The sequence below is a fragment of the Mustela putorius genome, unplaced genomic scaffold (genome assembly GCF_011764305.1).
Source record: "Mustela putorius furo isolate JIRA1106 unplaced genomic scaffold, ASM1176430v1.1 tig00003898_pilon_pilon_pilon, whole genome shotgun sequence".
NCBI lineage: Eukaryota > Metazoa > Chordata > Mammalia > Carnivora > Mustelidae > Mustela > Mustela putorius.
Genome location: NW_025422047.1, coordinates 37,255,680 through 37,274,548, shown reverse-complemented (window position 1 = coordinate 37,274,548; position 18,869 = coordinate 37,255,680).

Below are 18,869 nucleotides of genomic sequence, written 5' to 3'. Positions count from 1 at the left end.
CCATCAGCCTAACATGACTCTAATGCCTTGGCAAAACAAACCCTAAAGCAGAATAAATGCACTGGAATCAGAGAACATGGAACTTAAGAATAACCAATCATAAATAGCCAACTAGACTCTCCCAAATAAGGCAACTGGTTAAGCTATAGCTGACCAAATAATTCCCTTGCTTTGCCTCCACATCTTCTCTATACAAATCTCTCCTCTAGCTCCTGTTGGTGGAGTTCTTCTAATCACCTTTGGTTAGGTGCTGCCCAATTCAAATCAATCTGTGTTCAAATAAACTCTTAAAATTTATAATATGCCTCAGTTTATCTTTTAACATGAGTTCCCTGACATTTATAAGAGGTGCAGTATGAACTACAAAAATTTAAAAAAAAAAAAAAAACTTTTTATTTAATTAACAAGGAGAGAGAGAGATCACAAGTAGGCAGAGAGGCAGGCAGAGAGAGAGGCGGAAGCAGCTCTCTGCAGAGCAGAGAGCCCCATGCAGGGCTTGATTCCAGGACCCTGAGATCATGACCTGAGCCAAAGGCAGAAGCTTAACCCACTGAGCCACCCAGGCAACACTGAACTATAATAATTTTAAAGTTATCCTTCTTCTTAGAGAGAAAGTAAAATAGATTATGAATTAACACAAACACCAGTGGTTAATCAGGATCTAGGAAGTCTAGATCTACTTTAGATTATCCTAATTACTTCCTGGGTTTATTCATATTATAATAAAGAAACAAATGTTATGTAAATAATGGAACACTGTTTTCTATCAACAACCAGCTCATATTCTGGAAGGAAGAAAAAGCATTTAAATAAAAGAAATAGAATAGATAAATGTGTATGTGTGTGTATTCCTAAAAAAGGAATGATTAACTCTATTTGGTAGGTAAGGGATGATTTGCAAATGTAAACACTTGAAGTAGGAATGGTCCAAGCAGTAAGGTAGAGAAGGGTATTCCAGCAAGCAAGAATGACATGAGCCAAATGAAAAGATACACAAGACAGTAAACCTTCAGGATAGTGCAAGGTTATCTAGGTTCTGGACATGCAGTGGCTTGCATGCTCTGCTTAAAGGGATTTGACTTCATTTGATAGTCAGCAGAAAGCCATTCATTGGCTTTATGCAGAATAATAAATATGGATTTCTATTCTAGAAAGTTTGAACTTGTAGGAGTGTGAAAGATGGAGGAATTGAAAAAATAAAAACAAAAACAAAATCATTCTCAAAGAGAATTACAGTAGTTAAGGTAAGAAATAAGGTTTGGTGATACACTGGAGAAAGAGGATTGGATGCAAGTACAAGCTGGTATATCCATATGGCCTAACTGCTAATTTAATCACTGTAAAAGAGTAAATTAGATTGACACCCCCCACAGCTATTACAATCAGAGTTTAGTGGATCTATACAGGAGTATCTCTTATCTTCAAGAAAAAGATGTATAGAAGAATTTAGGAGTTGTGAGGAAACAGGAGAGCTACTCTATTTTTCACACTTACTAGGGTAACATAGTTTTTCATTTCTACTGCTCTCTTCACATGGGTTTTTTAAATGAAACTTTCTTTTCAGATCAACTTTCATTTCGGGTTGTTAATTAGAGAACATGGCCCAGATATGGTCGTCTCATTCACAAATAATACCACGTTCTGTCTGTGTCTCAATTTCAGCCTCCAGGAGAGAGGAGACTATCCCAGCTGTATTCAGGGGGTGGGATAACATGGCCTGCTACCTGCTTAGCAAACAGCCATGGGAACCAGACTTGAAGAAGAGGTTCAGGTAAGTTTTATGAGAAGTGGGTTTAGAGACAGGAAAAAATATATTAGATTCTATAGCCTACCAATATACAGATGTAGAAAGAAAGCCAGGTTAGATGAGAATTCACTCAGTTTTATATGTGAATAGAAGAGGGCTGGAAGAAAGATCCTCCAGAGGTATCTGGATATATAAATTGAGCTCAGACAAGCAATCTGAGATGGAGTCATTAATTTATAGGTGACAAAATCATGGGATTAAATGAGAGTGTATGGGTGAGAACATCTGACAAAAGATAGATCCTAGAAGTATAAAATAGCCAAGGAATTGATGAAAAAAGAGGCAATAAGTTGAAAAAGGATATATCTTAATAGATGGAAAGAATTATATCAGGAAAAGCAAAGACAAAAACAATTTCCAGAAATGGGTTGGAAAGCAGTATCGACTTTTGCAGAGATTAGTATTAGAAAGAGTGAAATGAGGGGAGAAGATTTTTTTTTAATTTTTAGATTTTTTAATAAACATATAATGTATTATTAGCCCCAGGGGTACAGGTCTGTGAATCACCAGGTTTACACACTTCACAGCACTCACCAAAGCACATACCTTCCCCAATGTCCATAACCCCACCCCCCTCTCCCTGCCCCCCTCCCCCCAGCAACCCTCAGTTTGTTTTGTGAGATTAAGAGTCTCTTGGTTTTTCTCCCTCCCAATCCCATCTTGTTTCTATTCTTTTCCTGCCCCCCAAACCCCCCACTTTGCATCTCCCCTTCCTCATATCAGGGAGATCATATGATAGTTGTCTTTCTCTGATTGACTTATTTCGCTAAGCATGATACGCTCTAGTTCCATCCACATTGTCGCAAATGGCAAGATTTCATTTCTTTTGATGGCTGCATAGTATTCCATTGCGTATATATACCACATCTTCTTGATCCATTCATCTGTTGAGGGACATCTAGGTTCTATCAATAGTTTGGTTATTTGGACATTGCTCCTTTAAACATTATGGTGCACATGCCCCTTTGGATCATTCTGTTTGTATCTTTAGGGTAAATACCCAGTAGTGCAATTGCTGGGTCACAGGGTAGCTCTATTTTCAAGTTTTTGAGGAACCTCCATGCTATTTTCCAGAGCGGCTGCACCAGCTTGCATTCACACCAACAGTGTAGGAGGGTTCTCCTTTCTCCACATCCTCGCCAGCATCTGTCATTTCCTGACTTGTTCATTTTAGCCATTCTGACTGGTGTAAGGTGGTATCTCATTGTGGTTTTGATTTTTATTTCTCTGATGCCGAGTGATGTGGAGCATTTTTTCATGTGTCTATTGGCGATCTGGATGTCTTCTTTGCAGAAATGTCTGTTCATGTGCTCTGCCCATTTCTTGACTGGATTATTTGTTCTTGGAGAGTTGACTTTGCTAAGCTCTTTATGGTATTAGTCCTTTATCTGATATGTTGTTTGCAAATATCTTCTCGAGGGGAGAAGATTTAACGGGTATCAGTAGTGATGTTAGTGAAACCAGTTTCAGTGGAATAATATTAGAGGATAGCCCCTCTTGCCATGTGAATCAAGGAGAAAATGCCAGATGAGAAATCTAAAACAGGGTATGGATCATTCATTCAAATGAAAAAATGTAAGTGCAGATAGAGGGTGTTGAAGGATCTATCAGGTCAGATCCCATTAAGAAATAAGGCACAAAATATGAAAAAGTAAATAAATTGCTGGAGCACAACATACAAAGAATTAGTAGACAATCAGCTCCAGGCAGAAGAGAGTCCTTTCTAGAAGCATGACAAAGCTATTATATATTGTTTAAACTCCATAATTATTTACTTTTATTTTATATTTTTAATTAAAATGAGGATATTTTCCTACTGATATTTTAAATTAAATTGAGGATGATGGCATATAGTAAAAAATATATAAATATCCGTGTTTTGAGGTACAAATTTTCTGTGATAGATGTATTAAGAAAAAGTTGTGCAAACAAATTAGTAGCTGACTAATATTTATAAAAAACTGAATAATCAATGACAAAATAAAACATGTAATGCAAAACTAATTAAAAAAACAAAAAAGATGACAAAACAGTTTAAAAACACACTGGTTTTTCTGTCACCAATTATCACAAATTTTACTGGAATTCACATAAGTTCAAGTATTTCTTCTAACACACAAAAACTTTGATTTTCTAACGATAATACTTTATGAATAAGAAAACAGAGGCGCCTGGGTGGCTCCATGGGCTAAAGCTTCTGCCTTCTGCTCAGGTCATGATCCCACAGTCCTGGCATAGGCCTGAATCAGGCTCTCTGCTCAGCAGGGAGCCTGCCTCCTCCTCTCTCTCTGCCTGCCTCTCTGCCTACTTGTCTGTCAAATAAATAAATAAAATATTAAAAAAAAAGAATAAATAAATCTTTTATTTTTTTAAAAAAGAAAACAGTGGTATAATGGGAGAATTGCTTTATAATAGAGGAAATGATAAATTCAGAATGAATGTTTGATTTACTGAATTTCAGAAAATATGTGATTTGTTTTTTTTAGAAAATCTAAGCAATTTGTTTTTGTTTTTTCATCATGGGGCCAACTAGTTATGGATACATTAGAGGAGGTCATCAAGTGGCTATGACCACTGATTGACCCACCAGCTGGACCCGGGCATTTGGAGGCTCCTCAATTACCCCCCCAAACCTTGGAATGTCTGTTTTGCCCACTGTTCCTACACTTCAAGCCATTTTCAAGGAAACAGCCTTGAAAGAGCAATGTGTGTTAAGACCATTTAGAGAATATGTGTGACTGAAACCAGTTAAGGGCTCTATACAAATAGAAGTAGGTGAATGTGGAGCTGGACTTGTCTTGCAGCCACCTAAGATAAGACTGATACATAAGTTTTGTTTTTTGTTTTTTTGCTTATTAAACTTACCACCTGCCAATCTGAAGTTGTTTGCCTCTTTCTTTGGATTTTACTTGCTCTACATGTACAGGGGACAGTTTGTGAACCAAAAGGATTTGGATTTTCCTTATACTTCTAAAAGCAAAGGTGATGAGGTTTATTAATTAGGCACCAGCTCAACTCACGTTTCCAAGTGTTGAGTAATTTGTCAGTGTGAGGGTGCTTAGCCTTGATAAAGTCAGTATCCAAAAGACCTGTACCTTTAAAGCAGTACTATCATAGTGTGGTACCTGACCATTTTCTTGTTAGTAATGCACAGTTCTGTAACAATGTGGACATTGTGAGTATAAAAACATAGAAGTGAAAAAAAAAAAGTAGAAGTTCTAGGTTTCTGTACCTGAACATGTATCATAGCGCCAGAGAAGTGGTAGGAGAAATCTCAGCAGTTTGGATAATGTTGCCCAGAGTGCACAGCCAAAGAGGAAATTTGATGCTGGAAGGTATTTTCTAGGTTTGAAATTGCTACTGGCTGTAGTACACTGGTAAATGTTTAACAACCAGCTTGGCAGGAGGGGATAAGATAGGAAAGGTTTTGATATATAACCTTTGCCAATCTCCACGGTTTAAATGATCCAACCTTGGGCGATTTCAATCTTCTATATGAGGTCAGTGAACCATATTTTGGAAGAGATGCACATAATTGGCTGCATCTAGCCAACAAGCTGGTCCCAGACCATAACTGGCTACAGGGTTCTAAGTGTCCTTGAATGCTCTGTTATTAAACATTCAATAGCTTTGACCAATATATACTCTGCCAAATGTTTTCAATTCTGGGTGGTGGTGCATATGGGGAGGTGGTGATCTTTCCCAAATGGAATCATATCCTTGATGTAATATTAAAAGATAATTTTAAAAACCTGCCTTACATTTAGTAGGCTACTGAATACCTACTTTATAAAATGAAAAATATCAGTAATTCTCTTTTCTTCTATTCATCAGTATGTTTTTTTTATGAGATGGGCATTTCCTTCTCCTGGCTATCATACAATTTGCATTCGTTTCATACTGCTAACTATAGAAAAACTCTACAGTATATAGGGCTTGATGAAACTTTAAATATTGACAAATTTTAATTCATATTGTACATAAAATAGTTTCAGAAATATTAATTTTAATATATTCACATGCAATTTTTCAGGAATTTTCAGAAAAAAAATTCTTTCATCTCAGTTGTCTTAAGTGATTTTTAAGGTTTTTATTTGTTAAAGATATTATTTATTTGAGAGAGAGAGCAAATGCTTGCCTAAGCAGGGAGAAGGGCAGAGGGAGAAAGAGAAGTAGACTCCCCACTAAGCAGGAAGCCCAACACAGGACATGATTCCAGACCCCAGGATCATGACCTGAGTGAAAGGCAGATACTTAACTGACTGAGGCACCCAGGTGCCCCAACTTGTGCAATCACTGTTAAGAAGATGTGAGGTAATTTGCTTAGTATTTCTTTAGCTATTTTGCAAGACTGAAAATGCTTACTATTTAAGTATTAAGTCAACCTAATAATTATTGAATACTGGTAAGTAATCAAAATATAAGGGGGTAAAAGACCGTGAATAAAAATATCATTTTTATTTTTTAAGATATTATTTATTTATTTATTTGAGAGAGCGAGAGGGAGGGCCATCGTGAGTGGGGGTAGAGGTCGAAGGAGAGGAGATAGAGATTCCAAGCAGACTCTGTGCTGAGCACAGAGCCCAAAAGGGGCTCATTTCATCACCCTGAGATCATGACATGAGCTGAAATCAAGAGTTGGTCATTTAACTGACTGAGCCCCCCAGATGAACCAAGAATATATTTTTTAAACATACAGCAAATAAATGAAAATTTCATTTTCTCGGAACATGTTAAAAAGCATGGGATATCCATGGTATTTATTTATCTTTACAAGATAATTTTTAAATACCCTAGTCATTGAGAAACTTGCAATTTCCTGTAGGGTTTTATGTTCTGTGAAGATCATGTAGACATAATGGATATTTTGGGGACAAGTACATCAATGATAAGGTTTCTCTTCTTTGCAAGAGTTAAGGAAGGAAAATAGGATTAAAAAATAAAATACAGATGCTGTTAATATTATATATCAACAGATTTCTAGTTTATATTCTTTAGTCTGTAAGATGGGGGAGCTATTGCATTACACAAAATACTGGCCACTTCCATTTCTCTAAGCATTTTTCTTTGATTAAAACCATTTGTATAAATGATGACCCAAGCCTTTGGTTACATTTTAATGGAGTTATGGTCTAATGAAATTGTGTCTTTAAAGGGGTTTCAATTTTCTGAGCCATAAAAAATTAGCTTACTGGTCATATATTTATTTATTTATTTATTTTTTAAAGATTTTATTTATTTATTTGTCAGAGAGAGAGCGAGCGAGATCGAGCACAGGCAGACAGAGTGGAAGGCAGAGTCAGAGGGAGAAGCAGGCTCCCTTCGGAGCAAGGAGCCCGATGTGGGACTCGATCCCAGGACGCTGGGACCATGACCTGAGCCGAAGGCAGCTGCTTAGCCAACTGAGCCACCCAGGCGTCCCTATATATTTAAAGTGAAGTATCAATTCTTTCTATAACACCAGTGCATACTGGCTATTACCCCATTTTTGAACTAACACTTTTTAGGGTTTACATGGCAGAGTTTGTCTCTCTGAATAGCATGAAACTAATTTTCCTTAAAAATAAATACTCTGCTATTGTTTAGTTATGCTTCTTCTTAAAACCCTGATAGGTCTGGCAAGTCTCTTAATCCCTGTTAAGAGTAAGAAGGAGAACAGCAATGCATTACAGACTTAACCTTGAATGAATCCAAGTCTGAGAATCAGAAGTGGAAGGTCTTAAGATTTTAATCCTACAATATACATGTTGAGAGAAAGAAAAATATGAACACTGCATAAATTTTAGCTTAAAGTCTGTCTAAACTAGGTTAAGAATGTGTTCATGAGCAGCCAATAACATTTAACATTTCTATAATAGAATTTTTGTTACAGAAAGAATTTCTGTGATGCTCCAAGAACTTAGCATTAGCTTATGTTGTTCACATGGGAAAACAGAGACAAAGAAAAGCTGTTTGCAGTATGCACTTTCTTTTCTCCTGTCTTATCGTGGTATTTTTATAGAAAGACTTGAAGTAAGAAAGGTGTATATTACTAGGTGTATATTACTACTGTTCTGTAGGTTAAAAAACTGAGGTGCAGAAGTATTATTATTTTCTTAAAGAAAAAAAAAGATACTCAGTAAATGATCAGCAATCACAGTGTTCTAAGAATATCATTTTCACTTTTATTCAAAAATATGGGGAAAAAAATCCCACCTATGTAACTTAAGGTTCTTGAATATAAAGTGTATAAAATAACTTGTAGTTATGAATGTTATAAAAATGTTAGTTCTTGGTCTCTCATAGCCATGATAAATGGCTGATCATCACATATATCTTTATGTGTAAATTTATGTTTTTAAGAGTTCCGACACCAACCTAAATACACAGGAAAACAAAAGTTCAGTGGTAGGCACTTGAATGTAGGGTCACTTTCTTTCCTTGATGTCCAATCTGAAATGCTTAATGATTACCTACTGGAATTAGTGCGTGGTGAAAGATGAGAACATATATTCGTTTCAGATTCACAAGCTTTTAATTCAAAATTACATTTATCCAACTCTGTTTAAAAAGGAATAAATGCTTCTTGATTATTAACCATGACTTTAAAACATCATTACCAACTGATGTGAAGAAAACAACTGAAAATAAATTTAGAATAAAAAAATCATTTTTAAATTTTTTAAAGATTTTATTTTATTTTATTTTATTTTGACAGAGAGAGCGAGCGAGCAAAACAATGGCAGGCAGAGGGAGTGGGAGAAACTTGGCTCCCTGTTGAGCAGAAAGTCCCATCGATTGATGGCAGGGCTCTATCCCAGGACCCCCGGATCATGACTTTAGCTAAAGGATCATTACTTGACCCCAAGGCAGACGCTCAACCGACTGAGCTACTTAGGCACCCTGCGAATAAAAAACCTTAATATTAAAAATATTTATGTTGATTCTAGGAGATAGATACTCAGTAAATGATACTCAGTAAATGATCAGCAATCACAGTGTAAGTAATTTATATATATATTTAGTTATATTTATATATATAAATTAAGATTGAATTACTTATTTAGTTATAAATATAACTAAATATATATGTTTATATAAAATGTATTTATTTATATAAATATATACAAATATATATTTATATATATTTAGTTATATTTATATTTATAAATATAAATATTATATTTATAAATAGAAATAATTTAGTTATAGTTATAGTTATAACTAAATAAGTAATTCAATCTTACTTGTAGGACCACTGGTTCTACAAGTTATTCATATAACTTTTCCATTAACCATATATCAAATCAGCTTTCTAATAGTGCCCCTGGATGATTTGACCTATCAATAAAATGTGAGATCTGTTTAGAGTTCTGGATTGTTTTATTTTGTGTGTGTATATGAGAGAGAGAAAGAATGATAACTGATGACAATTCTAAAAGCCCAAATACACAATATAGGATAATGGATATGATAAGAAATTAAGGAACCAGGTCTTAAGTTTTGTTCCTGTGTCTGACACATTTTAGCTGTGTTTGCTACATCAGGCAAGCTGTTAAACCTCTCTGAGTTTCTTCATCTATAAAATGTAGATGACAGGGGCATCTTGGTGGCTCAGTGGTTTAAGTGTCTGCCGTTGGCTCAAGTTATGTTCCCAGGATCCTGGGGTCAAGTCCCGCCTTGGGTTTCCCACTAAATCCTGCCCAACCCCCTCACTACCCCATCCCAGCCCCGGCTCATTCTCTCTCTCTCATGTGTACACATGCACAAAAATAAATAAAATCTTAAAAAAAATGTAGATGACTATAGCCATTGCACACATTTGTAGAAAGATGAAATGAAGTAGGATTTGCGGAACACATAGAAGAGTGCTGTGAAGTGTGTAAACCTGGCGATTCACAGACCTGTATCCCTGGGGATAAAAATATATGTTTATAAAAAATAATAAATAAATAAATAAATAAAAAGACAAAAAAAAAAACAAAAAAGAAGAGTGCCTAGCATAAAATTAGTACATAATGTAAAATTATGTTAAAAATTAGTATGAAGATGGCCTCAAATGATTTTGTTTCTTTTGTTTTCATTTGAACAGACTTTAGGAAGATTATAAATTTATCCTAAATCCATAAATTAATGTTTTAGGAAGGTCTCTGACTCAAACACAACTATTAATTTAATACATACCTGAGAGAACAATTTTCATTCTTTCATAAAAATATAAAAATCTATACTACTAGCCCACTTTCAAGGAATTTAAAAGTATTACTTTTTGTTTGTTTAAGATTACCTTGCATTAAATTGAATCAGCAAGAACATACTTTCACAAATTCAGATTTGATATCTGGCATCCACTTTTAGACAAACCAGCCTCCAGAGTATGTTTGGCAAATTTCTACTTCCAAATCTTGCTTCAACTTACTCTTTTATGGTGAATAGAGTTTTAATCATTGGAGGAACTCTGACATCCACTAAATTTTATTATTCTAAGCAAATGTCTATATCCTTACTCTTATTTATAATACCACATATCTGTCTATCTTTTGTCCACTAGAAAACATTATCTATTTTTGATATTAAATGCAATTCTTCCATTGATAACCATAGTTAACAACAGATAGAGGTTAAAATTGCAGGGTCTACCACAAGGTTACTTACTTGTAGTAAAACCCTGGGGCACAGTTTTTTTTTTTTTTTTAAGATTTTATTTATTTATTTGACAGAGATCACAAGTAGGCAGAGCAGCAGCCAGAGAGAGAGGGGGAAGCAGTCTCACTGCTGAGCAGAGAGCCTGATGTGGGGCTCGATCCCAGAACCCTGAGATCATGACCTGAGCCAAAGGCAGAGGCTTAACCCACTGAGCCACCAGATGCCCCCTGGGGCACATGTTTTAACCAGTCCCTTATCTCAGTGTTTTCTACTCTAAAATGCAGTAAACTATCTACTAGACTATTATGAATATTAAAGTAATTGACACATGCCAAGGGCCTAGAATCATGTCTCTTCTTAGTAAGTGTTCCTTAACACTAGCTATTATTTTTGTGTAAGAAAATAACACATAAGAAGTCACTTAGTTACAGATATTTCAAAAGAAAGTATTTGTTCATACCCACCAGCTACGGTGGGTATGAACATATCCATGTTGTATTTTCATATCATTAAAATTAATTATGTAAATTCCTTAATAAGTTTTTTTTTTTTTTACTCAAAGTTTTTGCTTTGTTTTGTTTTGTTTTTTAACCTGAAATGGGCTTTTCTCTCTTCCTGTGGTATAATCAGGGCAATAGATAACAAATGTACAAGGCTATATCATTGCTCTCTGGAGATAATACAGTTTTTCTCAGAGGCAGAATTGAAATGAGGACATGTCATTTCTGGGATCAGATCATTAAGCACAACCTCTTAAAAGTTGAAAAAATATCAGAAAAAAATCAGTCACATACAATCAGTGCTAAAACTAAAATCAGACTTCAGAGAGTAAGGAAAGAAGAGATAAAGAAAGAAACCTTTTTCAAAGAGAGGAAGTAAATTAAACAAGTTTTTCCCATAAGCTATTAAATTTACCTTGAAAATAGATAAAGGGGGAAAAAAAAAAAACAACAAGAAAACAGAGATTTGAAGGGAGGAGCAATTAGCCCAAAGCCACAAGGAAAAAAAGCACTCTTGTTTGTTTTCAAAGCAATCAAATCTGGTTCTGAAATAGCTTTTCCATTTTCTCCTTCTTAGTGAAAACAAACATCACACAAATCCACATGTGAAGGGAATGCTGAGAGAGTAACTTCTCCAAGCAAATTTGCATGGGCCCACAGACTAAAAGCACTTGAATGGACTCTTAATTTATTTTAAATTATATCAGCTTTTGCTTATTAATTCACTTTACAAGACTTTGTTGTTAAAGAATTCTTTAATTTGCTTTCAGATTAATAAAAATCACTAGGAAAAAGATACATTTTATCATGTATGTTGTTGGTAGCACTTTAAATCATGTCAGTGCAAATAGACCTTTGGATTTGATTTCAACTTTCAGTTCTTGATTATGAAATCACTGCAATTACTTAAAAATGTCTTATATGTTTAACATAAATGGACACATCAGGAATCCATTTTATTACATTTTAATCATATGTAACCAATAAAATGCCTGTTTGTGTGTGTATGTAGAGATTCTACAATGTATGGAAAACATATTTTAAAATTTCCCACCACACATTTCAAATCCAAACCTAAGACCAAAAAAGGCTTACAATATCATGTTAAATTAAAACACATTTATGTTTTCAAATACATATGGACCTTTTTAATTAAGTAAACACCAACATAGTAAAGTGATTATTTTAGGATGTTGTTAATTATGGTTGATTTTTAAATTCAGATTTTACTGATTGTTTGAATTGTCTCATTTTCATATTTTATATTTTAAACCTGTAGCTGTTTCTTTTACCATATAAATTTGAGTTATTTTCTTAGTGGTTGCCCTGGGATTACAATTTACATCTTAATTTAAGACAATTTAAATCAGATTAAGATCAGCTAATTTCAATGGCATATTAAAAAAATTGTTTCAATATAGCTCCATCTCCCCTCTTTCTTTGTACAATGTTTTCCACACAAATTACACCTTTGTCCATTATAACACCATCAACGCAGTTTTTAAAATATTGCTTCATGTAGTTGTATTTTAAATAAGAGAGTAGAATAAATAAAAGAGTTACAAATGGAGGGTGGGTGCTATGGTGAGAAAATAAATAATAAGAAAAATTGAAAAAAATATTTTAAAGAAAGAAAAAAAGAAAAATTGTTCTAGAGATGGCCTAGTTTCCCAACTGGCTACCCCCCTCCCTGGATCTCAGATTAAATATCACTTCTGGATATCCTCCCACTTCCCCAGAAATCTGGTTTAAAAGTTCTCCCCATACCCCATTATCCCTCTGTACTTCTCATGGCACCCACTGAACTCCATTTTCTGTTTCTTCATTTGACTACGAAGTCTGTGAAGACAGAGAATAAACATATGCACAAAAATAAACATCCAGGATATAGAAAGACATTTTATAATTCAAAAAGAAAAAAAATGACCCAGTTGGGGAGGAGGAGGAAGGTGGTAAGGATATGAAAAACGATTAAAAATCAAGAAACCTAAAGGGCCAATAATCATATAAAAAGATGCTCCGCTTCAATAATGATAAGAGAAATACAGTTTAGAAACAGTTTGAAGTTAAAAAGTTAAAAATAGAACTACTCTACAACCCAGCATTTACACCACTAAGTATTTATTCAGAGGATACAAACATAGTGATTTGAAAGGGAATGTGCACCCCAAGGTGTAGAGCAGCAATATCCACAATAGCCAAAATATGGAAAGAGTCCAAAAATCCATCAACAGATAACTGAATAAGGAAGATGTGGTATATATCCTGGTATGAAATATTACTCAGCCATGAAAAAGAATGAAATTTTGCCATTTGCAATGACATGGATGGAAGTAAAGAATATTATGCTAAGCAAAATAAGGCAATCAGAGAAAGACAAATGCCATATGATTTCACCACTCATGTGTGGAATTTAAGAAACAAAACAGATGAACATAGGGGAAGGGAAGGAAAAATAAAATAAGATGAAAATTGAGAGGGAGGCAAACTGTAAGAGATGAGGAAATATAGGAAACAAACAGAGGGTTGCTGGAGGGGAAGTAGGTGGGGAGATGGGGTGACTGGGTGATGGGCATTGAGGAGGGCACTCGGTGTTATATGCAACTGATGAATCACTAAATTCTATCTCTGAAACTAAAAGCAAACAAACAAACAAAAAACATTCTAAAAAAAAAAAAAAGAGCAAGCTACATTTACACCCTTTCTTATGTTTTTCTATGTAATTACTTTTACAAATGCACTTAATTTTTTTATATGGATTCAAGATAATATCTAGTTTCCTTTCTTTTTTAAAAAAAGATTTTATTTGCTTATTTAAGAGCATGAGTAGTGGAGTGGTGGTGGTGGGGTTGGGAGGAGAGGGAGAGGGAGAAGCAGATTCTCCACTGAGCAGGGAGCCTGATATGGGGGGCTCAATACAGAAATCCATTCAGGACTTGATCCCAGGACCCTGGAATCATGACCTGAGCCACCCAGATGCCCCAAATTTCCTTTCATTATAGCCTGAAGAATTTCCTTCCAGGGCATTTCTGCTAGCAATAAATTCTCAATTTTTATCTTGGAATTCTTCATCTCTCCTTAATTTGTAAAATATAGTTTTTCAGAATGTAGGATTCTTGTGCTGTCAATACCCTTTCTTTCAGCACTTCAAGTACATCATTACATTGCCTTCTATGCTTTATGGTTTCTGAAAAATCAGTTGTCAATATTATTGAACTTTCTTTGTATGTGATGAGACTTTCAAAGTCTCTCTTTGCACTTGTCTGGCAAATAAATGTTTGATTACGATATATTTACGTGTGAATATCTTTGAGTTTATCTTACTTGAAATTGTGCAGATTCAGGTTTTTCATTAAATTTGGGAAGTTTTCAGCCAATATTCCTTCAAATTTCCCCCCTCTCTCTTCTTCTCTTCAAGATCTTCCAGTACATGCTTGATGGTATACTTAATGCTGTCCCACAGGTCTCTGAGGCTATGTTCATTTTTCTCCATTCTTGTTCCGAGTTTCATAAGTGGAATAATCAGTGGACTTCTTTCCAAATTGATTTATGCTTCCTGCTCACATCTGCTGTTCTGATGCTAGCAGGAAGAATTTTTTTTTATTTCAGTTGTTGTACTTTCAACTCCAGAATTTCTACTTGATTTTTTAAATAATTTCTATCTTTTTATTGATATCTTCTATTGGAAATACATTTTTTATATGTCCCTATTTTTTTCATATGTCTCTTTTAGTTCCTTAACCATATTTAAAATGGCTGATTTAATGTCTTTGTTGAATAAGCACAGATTTTAGGATTTCTTAAGGTCATTATCTATTGACTGCTATTGCTCCTATGCATGGTTCATGCTTTTCTGATTCTTTTCTTAGCACATGTCATATATTTGTTGTTGGAAAAGTGGACATTTTAAAGAGTACAATGTTCCAATTCTGGAAGTCATATTGTCCTCTCTTCCCTAGGGTTTGCTATTGTTGCTGTTTATTTGGTTACTTTGCAGGATATAGTCTGAAGAGGGTGTATTTTTTGCCATATGTGCTACTGAAACCTCTGCTTGCTTCAGTTAGTGGTAGCTAGTGATTAAAAAGAGATTCCCTTCAATGCCTGGATCAGTAAATCTCCCAGACATTGCTGAGAAGTGCCATGTTTGTATTGGGGTATTCCTTAAATGCTCTGGGAAGAAGTTGACAAGGCTGCCTTAGTACTCACTTTTTGCTTGTACATGCCCTTTAGATCATTGAGTGGTCAGAGATTAGGACCTTCTCAGGTCTTTCCTTGGTATGTACACCACTCAGCACGTGAATGTGACTTTCTAGATTCCCAGAAATATGTTGGCATTTTTAAGTCCTTATTGACAGGTCATTTCCCAATTTCTCTGTATGATTTATTTATTTACTTGAGAGAGAGCAAGCTCAAGCAGGGGAAGGGGCAAAGGTAGAAGGAGAGAGAGAAACCTCCAGCAGACTCTCTGTTGAGCACAGAGTCCGATGTGAGACTCAATCCCAGAATCCTGAGATCATGACCTGAGCTGAAATCAAGAGCTGACCGCTTAACCTACTGAGCCACTCAGGCACCCCATCCTTTAATTTTTTTTTTTTTTTATTAGTCTCTTATTAGCACTAACTGGTAATGTTACCCAGGCAGCTATAATGACAAACAAGTATTACTAATAGTTTTGGGTAATTGTCCTAAGGATAGAGTGGTTTTCACAGAGCAGGCCCTAAATCAGATCAAATAAAGTCATCCCTTGAGAATGGAGCTTTTAAGTAGCTGCCAGACAGGTCAGATCACATAGTGACGATTCTCTGGGATTTGGCGGGAGGTACAACCCCATTTTGTCTTACCCAGTAGCTTCCAAATGTTTGGTTTTTCATAGCTCTTGTAGATCAAATAAGAGCATTTGCTCATGCTGAGATTCATCCATTTTTCTTGAATAAACACACTTTGGATTGTCATAGGTCTTTACTTGATTTCCAAAGTTCTGAAAGGTTGATTTCAAAATTTGTTGATTTTGAAATGTTTTCAATTGCTCACGTTGCTTTTATGGAGGAGTGGGCTTTGGGAGGTTACTATTCAACCATTCTTAGAACTAGCCCTCTAAGAAATTAAAACTGTAACCTAGATTTCCTGACTCTTCACCTAGAGAGAACAATCCGATGGTTACCAGAGGGGGTGGTGGTGGAGATTGGTGAAACAGGTGATAGGGATTATGGAGTGCACTTGTGGTGATGAGCACAAGGTCATTTATTGAAGTGTTGGATGACCATATTGTATACCTGGAACTAATATAGCACTTTATGTCAACTATACAGGAATTAAAACAAAATAAAATGGATTTCCTGAATTTAAATGCATGCATTTTCTGGAAATACCATTAACTTCTAACACATGGTGTTTACTGACCTTAGCTACACGTATTTGATATCCTGTACATGTTTTTATTCTTTAGCAATTTCCTTTTTTCCCCCTTATTTCTCCACTACTCTATTTGTGAAAATTTTCCTTATAATCTATATAGCAATATCTACAATTCTACATAAAATTCACTACACTATTATTTTTACTAAATCGAGAAATTTGGTAAATTTTCCAAGAGTTGTCTATTCCTATAGGCACAGAGTTTTGATATTTTAATTTTACTTAACCCTTTGTTGCCTAAATGTCAGTAAAGTGGTAATTGTCTACCACAAATTTATTATTGAAAAATTTGTTATATATAAGGTAAAAATGGTTAATTAGACTTAAAAAAAAGTGTTCCCAGGGGCGCCTGGTGGCTCAGTGGGTTAGCCTCTGCCTTTGGCTCAGGTCATGATCTCAGGGTCCTGGGATTGAGCCCCACATCAGGCTCTCTGCTCAGCAGGGAGCCTGCTTCCCCTTTTCTCTCTCTGCCTGCCTCTCTGCCTACTTGTGATCTCTGTCAAATAAATAAATAAAATCTTAAAAAAAAACCCTGTTCCCAACATAGTGATTGTGTGTGTGTGAGAGAGAGAGAAAGAAAGAGAGAGAAAGGAAGGGAAAGAGTAATATGGGGGTTATTATTGCATATTTGCAGTATTAATCATTTTTAACATATGTTTGCTGACATTTGAAGTTAAGAATTCTTCTCTATCATAATTAGTGATATAAAATTCCAGTGAGGATTTTCAGATATTAAAATTCAAATAATTTACTGAAAATTATTGCTTGTCACCTGGTCTGCAATTTGTTTTTTGAAGTTTGAATATTATACCAACAGAATTTTTTCCAACTGTTCTATATGTAAACAAGTTAAAGTTTTTAGCAGAATATAGTTATATATAACTATAAAATTTTCAAACTTATCATACTGACAAATATGCATCTTTATATTATTTAATGCCATTCTCTTCTCCTCCATCTCCTCCTGATATTCACTTTTTATATATTTATGAACTATTAAAACTTCTACCATGATGTTTGTAGAAAAATATATTGAAGACATTAGTTTTCTTTGAAATAAAAGGTCAGGGTATAAATTAGCAGAAAATTTGAATTTTGGGGCAACTGGGTGGCTCAGTGGGTTAAAGCCTCTGCCTTTGGCTCAGGTCATGATCTCAGAGTCCTGGGATAGAGCCCAGCATTGGGCTCTCTGCTCAGCAGGGAGCCTGCTTCCTCCTCTTTCTCTGCCTGCCTCTCTGTCTACTTGTGATTTCTCTCTGTCAAATAAATAAATAAAATTAAAAAAAAGAAAATTTGAATTTTGAAGTTTGTATGTGACTTTAACTTGTTTCTATCATGAGTTTTGAGATATAGAATTAGAAATATTAATGTGGGGGTGCCTGGGTGGCTCAGGTTAAAGCCTCTGCCTCCATCTCAGGTTATGATCCTAGAGTCCTCGGATCGAGCCCCACATCTGGCTCTCTGCTTGGCAGGGAGCCTTCTTCCCCCCTCTCTCTCTGCCTGCCTCTCTGCTTTCTTGTGATCTCTGTCTGTCAAATAAACAAATAAAAAAAAAAACTTAAGAAAAAGAAATATTAATGTGTACTTTAGGAGATTCCACTGAAAACAATCTTTCTAAATCAAATATATTTTAATGTGCATAATGTAATGATTTAAATGATAACTAATAACTTTTGATCATTAAAATTACATAAGTGGAATATAAAATTAATAATCATCAATCTGTTGCATGTCTATACACTAGAAATGAAGCAGCAGAAAAATAAATTGAGAAAACATCTTATTTACAATTGCTCCAAAAAGAATAAAGTACCTAGGATAAACTTAGCCAAGGAGATGAAAGACTTATAGTCCAAAAACTATACCACATTGATGAAAGAAATTTAAGATGACACAAACAAATGGAGAGATACTCTATGCTCATAGATTGGGAAAACCAGTATTCCTAAAATGTCTATGCTGTTGAAAGTGATCTACAGATTTAATGCAATTCCTATCAGAACAGCAACAACATTTTCTCATAGAACTAGAACAAATAGTACTAAAATTTATATGAAACACAAAGCACTCCAAATAGCCAAAACAATCTTGTCTTTGGAAAGGAGGATAAAGCTGGAGGTATGACAATCCTCCAGATTTCCAGGTATATCACAAAACTCTTTTTTTTTCTTTTCTTTCTTCCTTTTTTTTTTTTTTTTTTTACTACAAAGGTATTGGCACAAAAATAGACACATAGATTAATAAAACAGAATACAGAGCCCCAAAATAAGCCCACACTTATATGATCATTTAATCTATGACAAAGAGGGCAAAATATACAACAGGAAAAAGACCAAATGATATTAAGAAAAATGGACAGCCACATACAAAAGAATGAAACTGGATCACTTTCTTCCATCATATACAAAAATAAACTCCCAATTGATTAAAGGTAAATGTGAGACCTGAAACCATAAAACTCCTTTCTTTGACATTTCTTTGTTATCAAATGATTTCTTTGACACTGGCCACAGAAACATTTT